The sequence below is a fragment of the Taudactylus pleione genome, unplaced genomic scaffold, assembly GCF_031769625.1.
Source record: "Taudactylus pleione unplaced genomic scaffold, aTauple2 ptg002829l, whole genome shotgun sequence".
NCBI classification, from domain to species: domain Eukaryota; kingdom Metazoa; phylum Chordata; class Amphibia; order Anura; family Myobatrachidae; genus Taudactylus; species Taudactylus pleione.
Genome location: NW_028287203.1, coordinates 185,655 through 192,513, shown reverse-complemented (window position 1 = coordinate 192,513; position 6,859 = coordinate 185,655). Strand labels below are relative to the sequence as shown.

General features: G+C 45.9%; 1 protein-coding gene and 1 pseudogene across 1 annotated transcript in view; one reads left to right on the top strand and one right to left on the bottom strand.

Moving 5' to 3' along the window:
* Nucleotides 1–1,438: 1,438 nt before the first annotated feature.
* On the bottom strand, nucleotides 1,439–6,674 carry LOC148431118 (thioredoxin domain-containing protein 17 pseudogene; annotated as a pseudogene).
* The window catches only part of KIAA0753 (KIAA0753 ortholog), an 81,021-nt gene continuing 80,729 nt past the window's right edge, over nucleotides 6,568–6,859 (top strand). The window contains exon 1 of the mRNA XM_088466326.1: nucleotides 6,568–6,701. The gene's annotated coding sequence lies outside the window, so the exon portion shown is untranslated. The remainder of the gene's footprint in view (nucleotides 6,702–6,859) is intronic.

Sequence of the window (6,859 nt, the reverse complement as noted above, 5' to 3'; positions counted from 1 at the left end):
TTGCTACGGCTGCACCAGCGATGGCTTTGCTCTGATACAGGTTCATTGATCATGCACAGGTACTGGGAAATGTTACAGTTAGACGCCAAATTAATACATATCTTGGACATCATTTAGTCATGTAACTGTCGTTTTATCACTACACTAGTGGTTCATGTCTGTTGGTGGTAATATATTGACATATATCCAACACATGTAAATACCCCTCCAATATTTCCTAGCACAATATATATAGTAATGTAGTTACAACCAGTTGTCTGAGTGAATTGATTACTGTACAGAAGCCCTGATTCAGAGCCGGACGCTCTGAATCAGGGCGTTTTTTTTTGGAGCGGTCTCCTGGCCGCTCGTATAGCTGTGGGTGACCTCCCACAGCTATAACGAGCGGCCGGGTTGATGGTCGCGATGGTCAAGACCATCGGGCTTGCGACGAGACCCTTGTGGTAGGGTCTCGTGGCCGCAAGCCCCAGAGAAACAAAATCTCTCCACTGACATCACTCGTGATGTCAGTGGGGCCGCCCACCCAACGGCAGGCATTCACATCCGAACGCCTCCGTTTGGCCAGCCACTCCCACGGCCCGCCCACCAAAGGGGGCGAGCTGTCACTCAACATCGACAGCTCGCCCCCTTTGTTGCGAGACCCGGAGCGCCCGTTGCTATCCGGGTCTCGCACATGTGCACCATCGACCCGGTTGCGAGCGCACAGCGCTTGCGACTGGGTCTGAATCAGGCCCAGAATTTGACTTTATGTAACAAGATTAGCCATATTATGCGGCACTCTGTGATTTACGTAAAATATATATTTTTTCTTTGTTTATTCAATAAAAAGATTATATACACGTTTTGTTTCCCTTTAAACTTACAGTTTACCATTATGGTGCCCCTAAAGTATGATGTGTATTCAGGAAAGCAGTTAAGCTATGTTTAACTTATCTGTTTGTGCTGTCAATATTACACTGTGTACTCCTTACACCTGCTTATTTATGTTTGTACTTCGCACTAATTATAGTCACAGCAAGATTTCTGCTGCTGACATCATCTGTGTGCACCACAAATCTGTCTACGGCGTTCTCATAACGGTGTGATCATGGATATATAATAGTAAAATGCACTCAAAGTGCCAGTAAAGCACTGAATCGTTGGATACAGCAGCAGTGTGTATGCAAGCTATTATTCCTGAGTGTTGCCGCTTTCTGTATGCACACGTGGAAGTGTGTAATTCATTAATATATGTACTGTATGTATTGTATATAATATATGTAATACACATATATCACACATTACCCCATCAGTTAAATCACAGTATACTAAAACGTATGATTATCTGACCAACAAAACCTAATGTTAAATATGGTGAGATCTCGGAAACATCTCCCCTTCCCACAGAAAAAAAGAAAACCTCAGCAACACACAAAAAAACAAAACAAAAAAAAAAACCTTACACTGCTCTTTCTCCCACCAGACAGTATATAAAGATTGACCCCTCGGGAAGATGGGTCAGCTGCCCACGGACAATCGGCTCAGCTAAGGAAAAAAAAACAAAAAAAAACACAACAACATTTAACGCTTAAGGATTTCAATAACACAAGCTTTAAGCTGCAAATTGAGTATAAAGTACCATGCTAGTATACATTATGAAGTTTAATTCGTAGCCAATCATGAGCTGATCACTTAAAATAGAGGTATGCTACCCTATGCCGAAAAGGGGGCATGGCCTTGTTTGGGGCACAATCTATGCATTACTTCTTCCATGGACCCCCTGGTGATCTTGGCACCTCCGAGCCAGAAGTTATGGTGTCGACACAATGATCTAGGACCAAAGGTAAATAAAGGCTTGCAAATAGTTAGAAGAGGGGCACAAGCCTTTGCTATTTGGGATTAACTCCAGAATGCATTTTAATAGGAACAAGGCTTAAAATGGAGAGGTAGTCTCCATTAGGTTGGCACCTCAGCTTGGCTGACGGCCTCGGGACATCGCTTGTTTACCTGTGCAGCTCTATGGAGTGTGAGAAAAAACTAGCGCTGTTGCTGGCCAATATGTGCCATACGCAGTGGCATGTTGTGGCCAAGCCGCTAATTGAACTGCCCCCTATAAATCTACTTCTATGGTTTTAAGGTTGGACTTGTTCGAGAAGTGACAGTACAGCAACTTATGATAATGGTAGCCAAAAACATAAATAAAACTAATGTCAGCAATTACATTCCTCCAATGATTAATTAGATGTGTGCTTGGCTAGCTTAAGGAATTTTGACACATTTTCCAAGAACCAACCATAAGAATTTCTGCAGTTTATGATTTACATCTTAGTTAGGTTGTCAGACTATTCGCAGGGCTGGCCGGCCCAATATGCCAGGTACGCAACCACGCACGGCGCCAACACCCGAGTACCGCCAATGCCTCCCCACAGCAGCCGGCATTACAATAAGTCACACTGACTACTTCTGTTGTATGCCGCCGCGCTGCCCGCCGCTCGTGCTGCAGCCTGAACACTGTCTGTGATTGACGGTACAGGCATGGCTGGAGGGGGAGGAGGGACCACTCTCTCTTGTCCTACCCTTTCCTCAGCTCCTCCCCCCAGAGTGACAGCCTGGCTTACTGGAGTCCGACTGTGCCCGGCTGGAGGGGGCCACACTCTCCCTGTACTCAGCTCCTCCCCTTTCCACGTTATGTTCCCCATCTCTCTCTCTCTCTGAAGGCTGTGCTTCGGCGCCGGGGATCTGATGTCACAATTTCGTGACCGTCCCCGGCGTTAAGTCCAAGGAGGAGCTACCATCCATGCGCTGCAGTTCTGGGCCTAGGTATGAAAATTGAAATACTGTACATTAGTCGAACTCTCCCTGTCACCCAGTGCTATCATCCTCTCCCTGTCACCCAGTGCTATCACCCTCTCCCTGTCACCAAGTGCCGTCACCCTCTCCCTGTCACCAAGTGCTATTACTTTCTCCCTGTCGTCATCCTCTCCCAGTCACCCTCTCCCCATCACCCAGTGCTATCACCCAGTGCCGTAACCCTCTTCCTCTAGTCACCCACTGCTGTCGCCGTCTCCCTCTCACCCTCTCCTTGCTGTCACCCTATCCCTGTCACCCTCTTCCTGTCGTCCTCGCCCTCTCCGTCACACGCTCCTTGTTGTAACCCACTGCTGTCACCCTCTCCCTATCACCCAGTTCTGTCACCCTTTACCTCTCACTGTCACCAAATGCTGTCAACCTCTCCCTGAATATGTATCTTTGGATATAATTGTAGCTTAGCACCCAGGGTGGTCCTGCTGTATAAGGACTTCATACATTTTCATGTGGGGGCTAATGAGTTTTTTTTTTCATGCAGAGCCTATGTGTTTTATTATTTTCCTGTGGGGTCCTATATTTTTTTTTGGTTCTCTTCATGTTGTGGCCTGTGTATGTGTTTTTTTATTTGTCATGTGTGGCCCCCCACAGTGGGGGTTAATGTGTGTGTTTTTTTTCCCCTGTTGGGACCATTGTTTATTATTACTAAGGAATCAGTATGGTCTGATGCAGAAGAAGGTCCTTGTGGGGTGACACCATGAGTTACTGCACTCGGTTACACCAACCCTAGTGACGCCACTGAGTACAGTATTATATTATAAGTTAACCATATGTATATAAAGATGGTTTTTTGATTTACAGATTCCCTTTTGTAATTGTTACATTATTACATGTACTCCTGATATTTCATACACTAAAATATGTGGGATTATTTCACCAGGGGGCACCAAAATCTAAATCCGCTTACCAAAATATTAGGCTTGTGCCGGCCCTGACTATTCGCTACACTGGGATATTTATGGATCTATACATCAAAGCCACAAAGCCCTACATCTAGTGAAAACCTTCCAAATATGGCTCATGCTTGTTTGTCAAAGGGAAGCGATAAACCTCCCCCAGGGCAATCGGCAATTTATTATGGATAGTGTTGGCACATGTACTCAGCTGTTTTTCGATTGTGAACTCCATCTCAGAATGGTATTACCTAGGGGTGTCCACAGACAAAAAATGCTTTATTATTAAAAGAAACCAATTTTTTTTTTTTTAAATATAAAATGTATTTTTTCTATGTTTAACTTTTATTCCTTTTAAAGCACAAGTGGGGCTTCAATTTCCACTGTGCATGCAGGACTCTAAACTGGCTCCCATATGCGCTCCATGACACGTAACAGCCTGGCAAGCTGTGATACTGCTCTTTCTGGTGCTATTTTGATGCCGATCAATAATCCCTAGCCGGTATTCTGCCGTCGGGGCCGCCGGTCACATGACTGCATCCCCTGGCGGGTGCTGACTGTGATCTGTATCGCTCAGTTGCTCAGAAAATCACATTCCCGGTGGGTTCTTAATAAATAGACCCTTTATTGTGTAACCATAAGTAATAACATGTACTGTACTACAAACTTTCAGTAGCACATAAATAACAAGCAAACCTTCCTTTAACACACAAATTCAACAAGCAAGCAAGGCTTTTCGACTCTGCAATATCACACAACTTAAGCTGCACATAAACCTGCACGATTTCGGGCCGATTGCACGATTTTCGATGAATCATAAGATGGATCTTGTGAAAATTGTGTATTATTTTAGTAAGATAAGATCCGATGTGCGCTCCCGCAGCTCCTATAAATCGGATCTTATGATCAGATGTGCAGCACATCTTGTCCATCGTATCGTGTGCAGATCGTGCCGTTTATTTTGTTCATGTGATCCATCGTGTGTAAATTCAAGTAATTTCAATGACTGTTTCCCTTAGGAGCCTGTGAGACACAGGATCGATCTTAGGACAGATCGTGTGCTAAGAAAAACAACAAAACATGCTGCCGGGACTGCCGGGGAATCGTAGGGAAATCGTATGATGAATCTGATCTTATGCTGGTCGTGTAGGTGTATGGCCAGCATAAAGGCCCCCATACATCAGCAATTTATTGTAGCAATTTGCAATCGATTGTGTATAAAAATCTTTCCTTTTTCAATCGATGGCAGATTTGCCACAATCGATTGAAAATGGGAAAGGTTTTTATACACAATCGATTGCAAATTGCACAATTAATTGCTGATGTATGGGGGCCTTAATGCAATATGATTCAGAGGAACAAGCACTTTAGGAATCGGTATGATATCCTGGCTTGCCGCATGGCCGAGAGTTCGAATCCCAGCAGCCCGACAAAAACAGCAGAGCCCGGCAGCGAAAGCCCGACAGCGCTGGAAATCCCGATCGTGGTAAGGTAAGTATTCTCTAATCTAACCTAACCCTCCTTAGGGGTGCCTAACCCTAACCTCCCCCCCTGTGCCTAACCCTAATCCTCCCCCTTCCCCACTGCCTAAACCTAAGTCCCCCAGGGGGGTGCCTAACCCTAAGTCCCCCCCAGGAGTGCCTAACCCTACCTCCCCCTAGCCTAACCCTCCCGGGGGGTGCCTAACCCTAAGTCCCCTCCGGGTGCCCTAAACCTAACCCTGCCCCCCCCCCCGCGGCACCCGGCATCCGCTCGATCGGGATGCCGGGCGCCTGTCACCCGGCGTCGGGAAAATGAGTGGCATCTAGATATAGACACCGGTCATTTATCCCACGTGGGGAAGCCGAACTTTACCCCCAAATAAATCCTATTACAGAGTTTAGTAAATATTGTGCCCTCTCAAGCAGTAAACCAATGAGTGGGCAGAATGGCTAGAAGAAATGGTATGTAATGCTTACTCATGCCAGCCAGGGTATATATTATTATTATTACCAATTATTTATATAGCGCACACATATTCCGCAGCGCTTTACAGAGAGAATATTTTGGCCATTCACATCTGTCCCTGCCCCAGTGGAGCTTACAATCTATATTCCCTAACACATGCTCACACACATACACACTTATGGTCAATTTTGAGGGTAGCCAATTAACCTACCAGTATATTTTTGGAGTGTGGGAGGAAACCGGAGTACCCGGAGGAAACCCACACAAGCACAGGGAGAATATACAAACTCCACACAGTTAGGGCCATGGTGGGAATTGAACCCATGACCTCATTGCTGTGAGACAGTAACGCTAACCATTACACCGTCTGTGCTGCCCAGGAGCTAACTTTTAAAGATGATTGTGGTGCTCTTGTTAGTCTGCCCAGGCACATAGAACTGACAAATGCCATGCTTAGTGGTAGCATAAATATTTGGAAGTGCCTACACACCAAGAGGGCTGGCACTTTAGGGGTACAAGGTACAGTACCTTTAACGCAGTCTGGGCACCAGCTCTCCCCCTTTTCATTCTTATCACCACAAAACAAAGCAAATATCAGCCGCCCCTTGTGCTTGTCCAGCTCCTGGCAGTACTCCTGGTAGCCATGCACCTTCACCTCAGTGTAGCCCGGCATGACAGCTGATCTGCACAGCACTGCTAGCACTGACTGAGATAATGATGATGAAGCTCTGTATTATACACCACACACGTGACCTGACCAATGCTGCACCGCCTCTGGGGGAAGTCTCTTCCCCTTCCGTAGATGTACGATGACGTCATCTGCCAGTGTCCAACGTCATTCCCTACCATCCAAGGGGGCATAGAGGGGGGATATATTCTTGTGGCGAACGAAGCGAGCCACCGTGCCCGCAGCGTGGCGAGCGAACCGAGCCCGCAAGGGGCCAACTTTCTTATTTTTGAGGAAAGTGTGGGCATAAATCTTCACTTCCGCCCTCACTCACGTCACTTCACTTCTAGGTACGGCTACTGAAGGGGATTTATGCTCTTCCAATTTTAAAGGGACAGTAGTGTACTATATGGAAAGATATATTATATATAGCAGCAATTTCTTAACATTAGTTGTGACAAATCGATAAAAATAAATGTATGAACTAATCTAAGGCTAACAGAAGAAT